General features: G+C 36.6%; 1 long non-coding RNA gene across 1 annotated transcript in view; it reads left to right on the top strand.

The window, feature by feature from the left end:
• Positions 1-801: 801 nt before the first annotated feature.
• Positions 802-12,820, top strand: part of LOC147828431 (uncharacterized) — a 41,157-nt gene continuing 29,138 nt past the window's right edge. Inside the window, exon 1 of the long non-coding RNA XR_015450837.1 lies at positions 802-11,434. This is a non-coding gene — a long non-coding RNA (uncharacterized LOC147828431). The remainder of the gene's footprint in view (positions 11,435-12,820) is intronic.

The following is a 12,820-nucleotide window of genomic DNA, read 5'->3' as shown; positions in this document are numbered from 1 at the left end:
AAACTATCTTCCCAACAAATACAAATTACAAAGGGGGAAAGAATAACATTAGAGTGGAGAAAACTGGCAGATACTAAGTTTATTAATAATAGAAGTACATACTGACATCAATAACATGACAAATCAAACTGGTATGCACCTAAAACAATGCAGTGAAACACAGCATTACTTCTGTGATACTGCTGCCAGAAATGCATAACTTGAATCTATTCTTTAGAAAACATCAGACAAGTCAAAACTAGGGGACATTTACAATCTCCAAAAGTGTTAAGATCATGAAAACTGAGAAAAGAAGAAGTAATTGTTTTAGATTGAAGGAGATAAAAATTCCATAATAACTAAATGCAAGATGTGATTCTGAACTAGACATTTTTGCTCTAATGAGACATGTTTGAAAAAAAATACAAAGCTCAAAAGATGATGTATCAGGGCCAGTTCCTTGATTTTGATGACTGTATTGTGGTTATGTGATGAAACATTCTGGTGGTAGGAAATATGCACTAAAATATTCTAAACTGATGGGGCATGAGATCAGCAACTTATACTCTAATGGTGCAGAAAAATTAAAGTTCTTCATATTCCAACTTTTCTGTATGTTTGAGATTGTTTTGGAACTTTTAAATATTATAACAAGAGGGCCGGGGATTTAGCTCAGTGGTTCCGCTGCCTGCCTCACAAGCGCAAGGACCCAAGTTCGATCCCTGGTACAAAAAAAAAACAAAAACCTTGGGCCGGGGCTTTAGCTCAGTGGTTCTGCTACCCGCCTCAAAAGCGCAAGGACCTGAGTTCGATCCCCGGTACCAAAAACAAAAAAGAAAAAAAAATTATAACAAGAACAACAACAAAAAGAAATATTGTCCCGGATTAAATTTTCAGTTAGGAATGCCTTGTAAGCCAAATCACGGGAGTTTTGTTTGTTTGTTTTGGTTTTGGTTTTGGTGTTTTGAGACAGGGTCTCATTATATAGCTCAGGCTGGCCTTGAACTCAGTATGTAGTCCAGGCTGGCCTCAAATTCATGACAATCCTCTTGCCTCAGCCTCCCAAATGCTGGGATTACAGACATGCACCACCACACCTGATATTCATAGGTATCACTGCCCCATTTGGACACTATGTCTCAAGTGGATGGTGTCTACTTCTACATAGTTACCCAAAGAGCCACCTCTGTGACCCTTTCCCTTTGCATATATGAAATCCCTGGCTCCTGTAGCCTATTCTATTTAAAACTTAGTCAACCATATTTGAAACCTGCCCACTCCCTTTGCTGAAACAAATCCTACAGAAAATAAACCACAGTGTGCTCCACTTTCTAATGAATAGAAACTCCTGATCCTAAGTTTCTAACATTCTCAAAGCATTGCACAGTCTCCCCCGCCCCACCTTAGCACATTTATTTTGCAGTCATGGTGAGAATGAATATATTGCTGGGTCTCATAGAACAGAAGGAAAAACAAACAAATAGGTTGATGTTAATCCTTACAGTTTGTAGACTCCATACTGAAAATATCTTTACACATTGTACCACAAATGGGGTTGGGGGGAAAAGAATGTGTTTACCTAGATATATATACAGTAAGAATTTTTATCCAGTCTTATAACTCTAGACACTCAAAGGTGGACATGTTTATCCTATTGCCCTCAGACTAGTGCACCACTATTACCCAACATGAAAAAGTCCCGTGAAGGTTGTAGAATAAGCTTTAACATGATGAAAATCAAGAGGCTAGTCACAATGCCCAATGAAAAGAATTTCATTTATGATTTAAATCTAACTGTTTTGTTCTGCTAAAAGTCAAAGCAACTGGTAAAGCTCTCTTCCATTAAAAAAATGTATGCATTTGAGATGCTACTTAGGCACTCGGTACAGATCACATAATACAAGCAAGGACTGAGCTAAATCAAGTTTGGGTTACAGCTTTTGTAAACTTCACCTAACACTGCCCGGCCCTTCCCAGTGTGTACATTCCAGGGTCCCTACCGTGAGATGAAGAACACTTCCTACGTGTCAGGTCATGACTCCCAAACATTGCCCTGTTGAGCTCCAGAAGACTGTCAAAGACCTTGCTCCACTTTTCAGAGTGAGGCTCTCTGGTTTCTCGCCTAACCTCTGGCTCTGCTCAGCTTATGAATTCCACAAAAACTCAAAGGAGAGTCTGTGGAGTTTAGGATTGTTTCCTTATACCTACCCTCCCTCTGAGACCTGGGTCCTTCAAGTCTTGGAGGCCTTCATAACCCTCAGCTTTAATTTTTGTTTCTCTTGCATTCTAGAAACATTACTTCTGCTGGCTTCTCTGCCTCTTAGCTACAGCCCTGTGCAGGATTTGAAGCTTTTCTCTACAGGCCAAGAATTGATAAATGACTCTGGAAAGGAAACTTTTCACAAAATATTGGTTCATCTCTCAATAATTACCTCTTATGCTAGTTACTTGACCCTTCGTTGCCTCAGCTGTTCTCCAGATTCTTCACACAAATCATATTTTATATTTTGTCCAACTCTTCAGTTATTCTCATTGGGAATCTTCTGCCATAAGCTAATACATCGTACATTTTGGGATCTTTTTAGATGAGCTTTTAATCTCAGCAGTCATCACAGTTTAAAAGAATGCAACTTAAATGCAAGTTTGTGAAAGAATTTGTTAACTCCTGTCTCCATTTTTCTGTGGCATCTTATTATCTCCTGTGATATGATTTGAGTAATGTGGAAAGGGTGTGCCTGCTTCAGAATGTTTTATTCACATATACCTGTTATTTAAGATCCAACTATAGGCAATGTGTTCAGGAAATTGTCTCTGTTAATATATAAATGTCTCTAGAAGATTGGCAGTTAGTAACACTGATGATGACAGAGATCAGACTTTTATAAGGGAAAGAAAATAGAGGAAAAATGTGAGTCTGGGTCTTGCTAGTGAGGGAATCACAAGACCAGACACAAGCTGGGCACCTAGGAAAATAGAAGAAAGCCACAGTGTGAAGAAAATACCCTGCGAGGATGGAGTTTGCCTATATAACAATGGCCATATTGGCTTCAAGCTGTAGAATGAATGTATTCTGTCCACTAGAAAGTGCATAATGCCCAACAAGGCTGGCCACTCTGCCCGGGGGCTAATCTGGCTACTCCCTCTGTCTGCTTGGTAGAGGGTGTAGAGCCCAGCTAAAGCTCAGCTAGCCTCAGCTTTCCTGTATTTGTTTTTAGTAGACTAATGTTTTTATTGATCCAATATGGTGAAATTTATTGTATATTTTTTCCTTTAATAATCATGAAACTTATGACAAAGCCCTGTGTTTACATGGGAAAAAGTAATAAATATAGAAATGAGGCTTGATTATTTAGTACTTGACCTATGAGTAAGATGGTGAATCAAACACCTATATACTCAAACTTTGGTTTTAGGTTTGGTTTGGAGTAAAGCTGGTTGTTACTCATTATAAAATGGGTGTGTTTCCTGTTACTCAGGAAGTGCAAGCTAGTCCACATCAAGATACTTCATCTAAGAGAAAGAAAAACCACAAACCACTGTACATGATTGGCATTTGCCATTCCACATAGTGCTGCTGCAGCTACTCCCAGATCTGCACGGAGACTGCACTGACATTTGTTATTCAGTGAGATGGGTGGGAAATGAATAAAGGGTTGAGAGGAAGGTCACCATGACAAACTGCTGCAAGTGATGTTTTATTCACTTTCAAAACTGAATGAAAATAGTCACAATATTGGCCCATCTCAGGCTTTTATGGCCAAATTTGTTCTCAGACCAAGAAATAGCACCAATATCTCAAAAATTCATGGACAGAAAGCAATGAAAGAATACTAAATAATAACTGATTTAAAATTAGGTGAGAGAAAGGAAATAATGTTTATTAAACTCCTATTACATACCTACTAGACTAGGGGCTTATTTGTCTTATAACATTTAACTCCAGCATTACTCTATCATAGTTGAAATTATTCTCATTTTTATAAGGAATAATTCAAGGCTCTGAAAATTTAAATCACTTACCCAAGATGATCCCATTAATGACTGGCACATCTGAGATTTAAACCTGGGTAGGTCTGGTATCAAAGCTTGTATGCCTTTCATTGCTCCAGGATGCCAAAATATCTACTTTGTATCATTCTGGGTTTTGTGAAGACCATATCACTGTGATAAGCCAAATTCAATGCCTTTTAAAATCACATGGAGGCATGTGTTCCTTATGTTTCTCAGCAAGACAGCTCAAGACATAAATTAAAGCCTGATAATATCATCCTGGCATAAACTGCCATAGTGTGGGCCTCCTCAATTCAAGTTCTGTCAAATCCAATCACTTAATTAAAGCCCTGGGAATGATGGGAATTTCAATAGTAGGGCACTCTGGGAGCATTCTATAATCCAAAGCAAATACAGAAATAAAACTACTAGAGAGAACCTATCAAAGCCATAATACATCTATTACCACAGCTGTTTCTCCCCAGAGACTAGGCTCCCTCCTGAGCCTATTATTAAGTGCAAATGACCAGGCTCAGTGACTATTATTTGTAAAAACATTACTTATCCTGCATTGTGTTCTGAAACTTGTTGACTTATTTTAATTTGCATAATTATAGTAATTTTCTCCTATGTCAGTGCCATAGGATTATATTAGGATTTCGCCTTTTATTTAAAGAACTACACAGGTTCAAAACAAGCTGTTGTATCATTTTTGACCCTTTCAGCCAATTGAGATGCAGTGATGATGGAATGGTACATATTGCTAAATTTATCTTGAATTCATGATTTGAAGAACTGATATATTTATGAGAGACCCCCAAAAAAGGAAACAAAAATGTAAGTGATTAGGAAAGTAAAAGAAATATAAGGAGATGTCAAAACAAAAGAAAGAAGTCCTCCTTCTTATTTCAATCCTTTACTATAACATTGTTTTTTAGCAACTCAGGGAAAGCTGGTCCTGAACTTGTGGCTCAAGTGATCCTCTCATCATAGCTTCCGGAGTAGCTGGTATGATAAGTGTGTGCCATCATGCCTAGCTATTACTGCTTAAATTAATTCCCCACATATTCCCTCAGGCATCTCTGCTCCCTCAAGTATATCTCAAAATAAAAAATAAGAGACCTCTAATGGAATAAAAAAGCAGGATTCTGGACATGGCTTCTGCCCATGAATCTTGTATCCAAAAGCTTCTTAAGGAAAGTGCATACATAAAATCCAAGAGATCCTCCCTACTCCAAAGGTGGATGAAGAAAGAAGCAAATAGACTGACAATATGCATACTGAGATTTCTCTCTCCTCTTTTTAAAGCTGTGTGCCCACTCAGTCAGTAAGAAAATAATTAAATAAATAAAATAACCTCAAAGGACATGAGAGAAGAGGCATCATCTTTTACTACACTTGCAGATGAGGTTAAAAGGTTTTGTGTGGGGCATCTGAACTCCCCCAACTATGTTTCCAAATTTCTTCTTAGCACTTCCCACTGGACCAGTCATCCAAGACCTGGTGTTTGATTTACCACAAGAGCCAAATCAAATATATCTTCTTCTCCTCTAAAGCCAATTTCTCATTAGCAGACTAAACTCTTACTCAAGTTAGAAACCATGGAACTATCTTAGACTTCTCTTTCTCTCTGCTTTCCTCATCCAAACAGCAATTAAAACGTAACCAAAGGATGTTTGACTGAGAGCCTGAGCAGCAAGATTGCATCAGTACTTCCCTTCTTTACCTGTCTCCAGCCTTCCTATTCCTGCCTTCCCTCTCTTCATCAGAGATAACACATAGCACAGGAAGGTCTTGAAGACAGATGAATGGGCTAATACACAAGTACCTGTAAGCACAGCAAGGACTCTATAATAAACTCTTAAAATGACTTCTCTTTCATTTCCAGTGTCTTCACACTGTGCAAGCCCTTATTAAACTCACCTGGATAATTACATTGTGTTTTAACCTAATAGCTCTCAAGTAAATTGGTCCTAGGATTCTCTTTTTCTATTATCTTTCACTGCTATATATGTGTACATAAACCCAGTCAAAACAGTACTCCCTGTTATCAGAAGACTCCTATGCATGTCTATTCTTCTTTATTTGCTCCTTAGTATCCCCCCTCTATGAAATGTTCTCTTTTTCCCTTAACCTTTTGGCCTGTCTCTATCATATTGTGAGTATATCCTGACCCAAGAATATGGTTAGTACCTGCTTTGTATCACCATGCAATTCTGTGTGTGTTCATTGTTTTTCTATGCTCTAACGTCTGCCTCCAAGTTTATAGCTTCTTTTTTGAGGGAGAGGTGGTAGGGATGGAACCCAAGCCCTTACACAAATTAGACAAGTGCTCTACCACTGAGCTACATCCCATCCTTATAACTTCTTATGACCAAAGTCTTACGGATACGGCCAGAGTCAACATAATGCCCTCCACAAGATTTTTTCCATATTTTTAATTTAAATGAATTCTGTCTTAGTTACTTTCTTCATTGCTGGGACAAATATTCAGTACCACAACTTAAAGGAGGAGAGGTTTATTTTGGTTCAGGTTACAATCCATGGTTATCCAGTTCTAAAACAGAAAACACATGATAGAAAGGTCTGGTGAAGGAAAGCTGCTCACATCATGGCCACTAGAAAGTAAGAGAGAAGGGAGGAGAAGGGGAGGGAAATATACTCTTCCAGGTCACTCCTCCAGTGACCTGCTTCTTCCAACCAAACTGCCTCCTAAGCTAGTCAACTATATCGCCCGCATGATTCAATCACCTTCCAAAAGGCACACTTATGAGTGCATGACACCTTTGGGGGACATTCTTATCTAACCATAACACATTCTTTGTTTAAATTAGAAATAGTTCCATTAACCACCAGCATAGTACCATGAGATGCTATCAATTGAACTATAATTACTTAAAAAAAGAACATTATGTGGCCAATTTTGAGATGACGAAAGATTTGTTAGTTTGTCACCAAACCATGATTGAAAAACACTAATTGAATCAAGGTGATTCTAAAAGAAGCTATTATTTTAATAAATTATTATATCATAGTCATGATAATCATAGTATTAACTTTAAACGTGTTATTGAAAATGAATGTTTTCCACAAATACATGATAAAAATTTTATATCGTCAATAAGAAAATGGAGCTGAGCACAATGGTGTGCAACTGCTGCTTGGAAGGCTGTGTCAGGAGAATGGTTAAGTTTTCAACTAGTGTTAAGGGTTGCATCTATATGTTACCCCAAAGCCTCGTGGGTCACAAGTGAGTTTTACAGAGGTTCCTGGATCTAGGGTGCGTGATGGATGCTGGGATTAAAGGTACCCCACCCTGGGTGTGACTCACCCTAAGGGCAAATAGCATGAATGGAACACAAGGGACAGAATGAAGGCTGCTGCTGTTGCTTGCTGCTTCTTCTGTTGCTATTGTTGGTCTTCTGCTGCATTCTACCTGCTCTGTGATGCCCCTCTGCCATGTCACCTGCCTTGGAGCCAGCTGACTATGCGCTGAAACCTCTACAAACTGTGACCCAAAATAAACCTTTCCTCCTTTAACTTTGGGTGTTTAGTATTTTGTCTTAGCGATAAGAAAAGTAATTAAGACAGCTAGTGTGGGCAGCTTAGTGTCTCAAAAATAAATAAATAAAATCAGAAAGTGGCAGTTTAGTAAGGATGAATAAGTTGCCTAAGGTAGCACAGGTAGAAGAGAATTAAACTAAGAGTCAGGCCAAGCAAGCCCTGTTTTCTTCACAGTCCTATTCTTCTCACGGCTTTACACTGAAGAGAAGAGTTTTTAACTATTCTGCATATGAAAACAAGACCCTCCTAGGTTTAAGAATAAACAAATAAAGATTAAAATACAGCATTTTCTGAATCTTGAACTTGTGATCTAGGGTACATAATTTGGGTTTGTGGACAATATGGTCTACACAAATTTGCCCTTAAAAGAAGAAAAGTGGCCACAGAAAATATGTGATGGTGTAAGCAAGACTGTCTTCCAGCAAAACTTAAGAGACTATAAATATCAGACTTCAGCCTGATTAAGTTTAAAGGCTAGAGCCTGTGACCCCTATTAAAATCCCCAATAAATGTCCATCTGCTTTCATGGCAAAGAAGCAAGCAAGTGTGTCTTATGCTAAGATAAAACCATTTATTAGCTAATCATTCACATTACACTTGTATTAGATACTTAGGGCACAATACTGCATAACACATGGAAATTGCCAAAATTATACATAATTACAACTCCGAAACACATGTTGTTCCCTCAATAGAAATTGAGATAATCTACTAAAACACATTTAAAAAAACTAAAAGTGGAAAGCATTTTTTGCTGCAGTCGTTTGAATATAGGATACGTAATTAATAGATTTTAAGTCCAGAAAATAAATATAGCCAAGTGCTTCTGACCTTTGGTTTCTGCATTCTCACTCCTAAAATAAATTGATCCGTTCCAGTGAGTGTAGACATCTCGTTCCTAAGACTATAGGTGATTCGTTAATGAGCTGATCTTTTATGAGGAAAGACCTGGTATAAAATCACAGCACACAGAATATAATTTATTTTTAATAGAGATGAATTCTGTTTTCATATAAGCTAGTGAAAATATTTGTTCAAACACAGCAGCCTATTTACATACAAAACTTCCACTTCCCTTGTAAACTGGTGGAAAATAAGTTCACTAAAATCTTGAGGTTGACCTTTATAATTGAGTAAAGCTCATGCAACATGATGTTGTGACTGAATACAACAGTAACTGGCACACTGCTTTGCTGTCCCCCATGGAAGCTTGGCCTCTCTCCCCAATAACAACTCCATTTAATCTTTCATGCTCATGCTTATAGTTCAGAGTACTCACTGGTTCTTCGGTAGCATCTGACATTGTTACATATTTTTCAAATACATATTATTTGTGTAATATTATAAATATTTGAGATGGATTACATGTGATTCTAAACCACAGTTTCATTTTTAATTAGCTATGTGTTTATTGCCAAACTATTTTTCTTCTGAGAGTTAGTTTCAAACAATAATAGTAACCACCTATTTACAGGTTTGGTTAGTTTGCATTTAGTAACTAACATAACCATGGTCACCACTATCACCAACATCAGTACTTTTATGCTTTCTCTTTTAAGAAGTTTTCTTCTACTGCCCAATTTATTATTTATCAACTTACACAATTTTTGCAAGTTTCAAATTATTTATCATTTTTATGCTTCATTACAATTATTTGTTTTCATGTCTGCTTTCCTAACTAGATCGAGGTTCTATGAAATTCTCTTGAAAGAAACTTTCAAGTAAGATATCAACTGAATACTTTTTTAACTTTTTTGAAGGTCAAGAAAATTACTCTTTGCTTACCTTTATAGACTTTGCTTTTCATATGTGGTCCACAAAAACATGAATAAAGAAGAAAAATGTGAACCTAGTGCATCTTCCCATGCTGATGTATAAATACTTTTTCTAGAATTCTGTCCTGTTATGAAAAAAAATGAACTGCAAAGGTTGGGGGAAATGGGAAAAGAAAAATACAACCTTGTGAAGAGATATCTAAAGCACACGAAAGGATTAATAATAAAATACCAATACATACTTCAAACATTGGGAAAATAGGGAATGGGTAGGTCTGATTATCTATTGATTCATTGTGTTCATGGGTAGACTTCTTAATGTAGAAAAGGACTATTGGTCTCTCCTGGGAGCACAGTGTCTCAGCTCATAGCCCAAACCTACTCCTATAGTTAGACAAAAGAGAGTACTGTACTCTTTTTCAGGATCCATGAGAACAGGTGGTTTTATTTTCCTAATTGTAGCTTTATAGCTAAGTGTCCCAGGCACCTGTCTACTCAGGGTGGTGTAGAATTTAATTCTTATCTTAGAGTATCTTCTGCTTCATTTCATTTTCACCATTTTTACCATCTGATAGAACTGACACAATTGACACTTAACCCCCCAAAAGAACTTTTTAAATTTATCTCTTTAACCTCTCTTTTAATTCCTGCTATATATCACTGCATAATTATTCATCCAAATACTACTTTGTACATTACACTGTCTAGTGAAGACATTCAATGACTTTCTGCTATATTTATTTTAGGTCAGAAGGTCAGATGGGATCCTTACTATAAAAGTTATCCCAAATTTTCAGGTTGCTCAACATAACCTATTGAAATTCTAGTTCATGCAGCCCAGTATTAATATTCCTTGTCAACTATCCCATCAAGTGATTCTCTGTTGAGTGGGGGCTTAGATAGCCAGGTTTGTTTGTTTTTTGTCTCTACTGTCTAAATCTTCAGAATCTTTTTCATTATCCAAGTAAAATGGAAAAAGGAATATAAAAATGTTGTATCAAAGATATTTATGGGGTAGAATTGGCAAAAATATACATTAAATTTATCCACATTTTAATGACTGAAATTGTCATATGACCCATTTTACTGGTAAATGTAGTCCAGCTGTGTGCCTACAAAGAATAGGAAGTAGGATAGGATGAATACATAATGATCTCAGCTACCCAGACACAGCATAAGCAATGCAACAAGGCAGGATGGACTCTCCATTTTACTAATAGAATGTTAAATGTGACAACACAAAACAATTTACAAAGTTCATGCCCATGAACTACCTTGCCTCCTCATCATTTAATGGATTTGATCTACTTGTGTTTTTATCCCTTTCTTTTTTTTTTTTTTTTGGTACCAGAGATCAAACTCAGGACCTTGCATTTTCGAGGCAGGTGGTGGCACCACTGAGTTAAATCCCCAGCCCTTATATCCCTCTTTTTATAGATAAGGAAACAAACATGCTAGAGCTAATAACGGCCAAGGTTATGTAATTGAAAAGAGAAAGAATATGAATTCAGAACATTTCGTGCTTATTATAATATTTCCACTTTACTGAACCTAAAACTGCTTATATACATTCACTTTACATTTACAGTCACTCCTGTATAGCCACAGAAGGATGGGTTCCAGGACCTTCATGAATTTAAAATCCATGAATTCTCAAGTCCCTTATACAAAATGCTGTGATATTTACATATAACTTACACATATCTTCCTATATGCTATTAACCATCTCTAGATTATTTAGATTACTTAAAATACCTTACACAATGTAAATCAGTGTTCCTCAACTTTTTGGCACCAGGGACCTGTTTCATGGAAGGGAACCTTTCCACAGATAGGGGAATGAGCATTGGGTCCTGGTTGGGAAGTGCTTGTTTCAGGATAATTCAAAGGCAGGCACCACCTAGATCCTTCAAAAGTGCAGTAAGATCTAAACTGTAAAAACCAAATACCCGCTGCTGATCTGACAGGTGGCAGAGCTCAGGCAGTAATGTGAATGATGGTGAGCAGCTTCAAATACAAAAGTTCTGCTTGATCGTCCCATCCGTTTAGCTCCTGCTATGTGGCCAGCTTTGTAACAGGCAACAGATTGGTCCAGGTCCATGGCCCAGGAATTAGGGATCCCTGATGTAAGTGTTATAGTTTTTATATTGTATTGTTTAGGAAATGGTGACAGAGAAAAAAATTCTACATGTTCAGTACCTGTTCAGTCGTTTATTTGCTGAGGGCTGCTGTGCATTAGTTAGTCACAAACACTTGTAACACTTTCACTAGGTGTCAGGCACAGGCACTTTTCTAGGCACTGAGTTCTAGACACGGGCTGTGTCCTCATGGACTTTATAATCTAGAAACCCTCTATCAGTAATTTTCAGTACAAACTGTTCCACTAGGATGATTTCCTCATTACTCTTTACCCAGAAATTATACAACATTGCCTCTTTAATATATTTGTATATATATATATTTATATATATATTTGTGTGTATATGTGTATATATATGTATGTATGTATATATATATTGGTACCAGGGATTGAACTCAGGACCTTGTGCTTGCAACACCAGTGGCACCATTGAGGCAAATCCCAGCCCCTTGTCTATACATTGTTATTCTCTATCTATTAATACCATTAGTTTACTCTTTGTCTTCAAAGTCAAGGACAAGTATCAGTCTTATTTTCTTCCTGAAGACTCTATATTAAACCCTAACTATCTTCATTTTCTTTGACTAAAGACTAATGTCTATCCCTCATGGTAAAACATGTAATTACATGCTGTCTTGTATTGTTTGCTAATTTTTTCATACATTATTTAATTTCTGAGCTTCATTAGCTCAACATACTTCTAACAGAATTATCTTCACTTATTTATGCCTTAGTATTGAATGCATATATTAAAAACAGTTATGTGAAGATCATTTATATATTTCTTGTAAAGCTATAAATGAAAATGTGTTGTTCAATGTTCCTTTAATGAGGTTAGTTGATATATTCTTTTGATCAGGAAATATTTGAGAAAATGTCACTTTTTTAAAAAATCATAACACTTTATTCCAAGGATAATAAGAATTATCTAATTACATTTTATTTTTTGCTCTGGATCCTCCAGATTCTGAGCAGCAATCCCTCTTATTTAATGTGTTTGCTTTCTATTTTTTCAGGGCTCTGATTCTTTACAAACAACTCAGTGACATATATATTAACATCTCTCAATTTACATGTTGGTTAGGTTCCTGGAAAGTGGCAAGTGATTCAAAAACACTTAAATCAAACTGAAAGTTTGCATAATAAAAAAGGAAATACATTCTGGTAGTTTAAAACAATCCAGTTTATCCACTCATTTTCTCATATCACATCAATTTGAACCATAAGTAAACAGTTTATGTAAATATCTGAATATATTAAAAATGTTTATTCATGAACAGAAGCACACTCCCCAAAACTATGCAAGAGATCTACAACAGACATAAGCTATTAGGAATTTTTGCATATAAAGTGTTACATGCCTAAGTAAAGC

The sequence above is a fragment of the Heterocephalus glaber genome, unplaced genomic scaffold (genome assembly GCF_053883595.1).
Source record: "Heterocephalus glaber isolate CG9 unplaced genomic scaffold, H.glaber_assembly_v1.0 deba00001097, whole genome shotgun sequence".
Taxonomy (NCBI): domain Eukaryota; kingdom Metazoa; phylum Chordata; class Mammalia; order Rodentia; family Bathyergidae; genus Heterocephalus; species Heterocephalus glaber.
The sequence above is the reverse complement of the archived record's forward strand: the minus strand, read 5'-3'. Positions and strand labels throughout refer to the sequence as shown.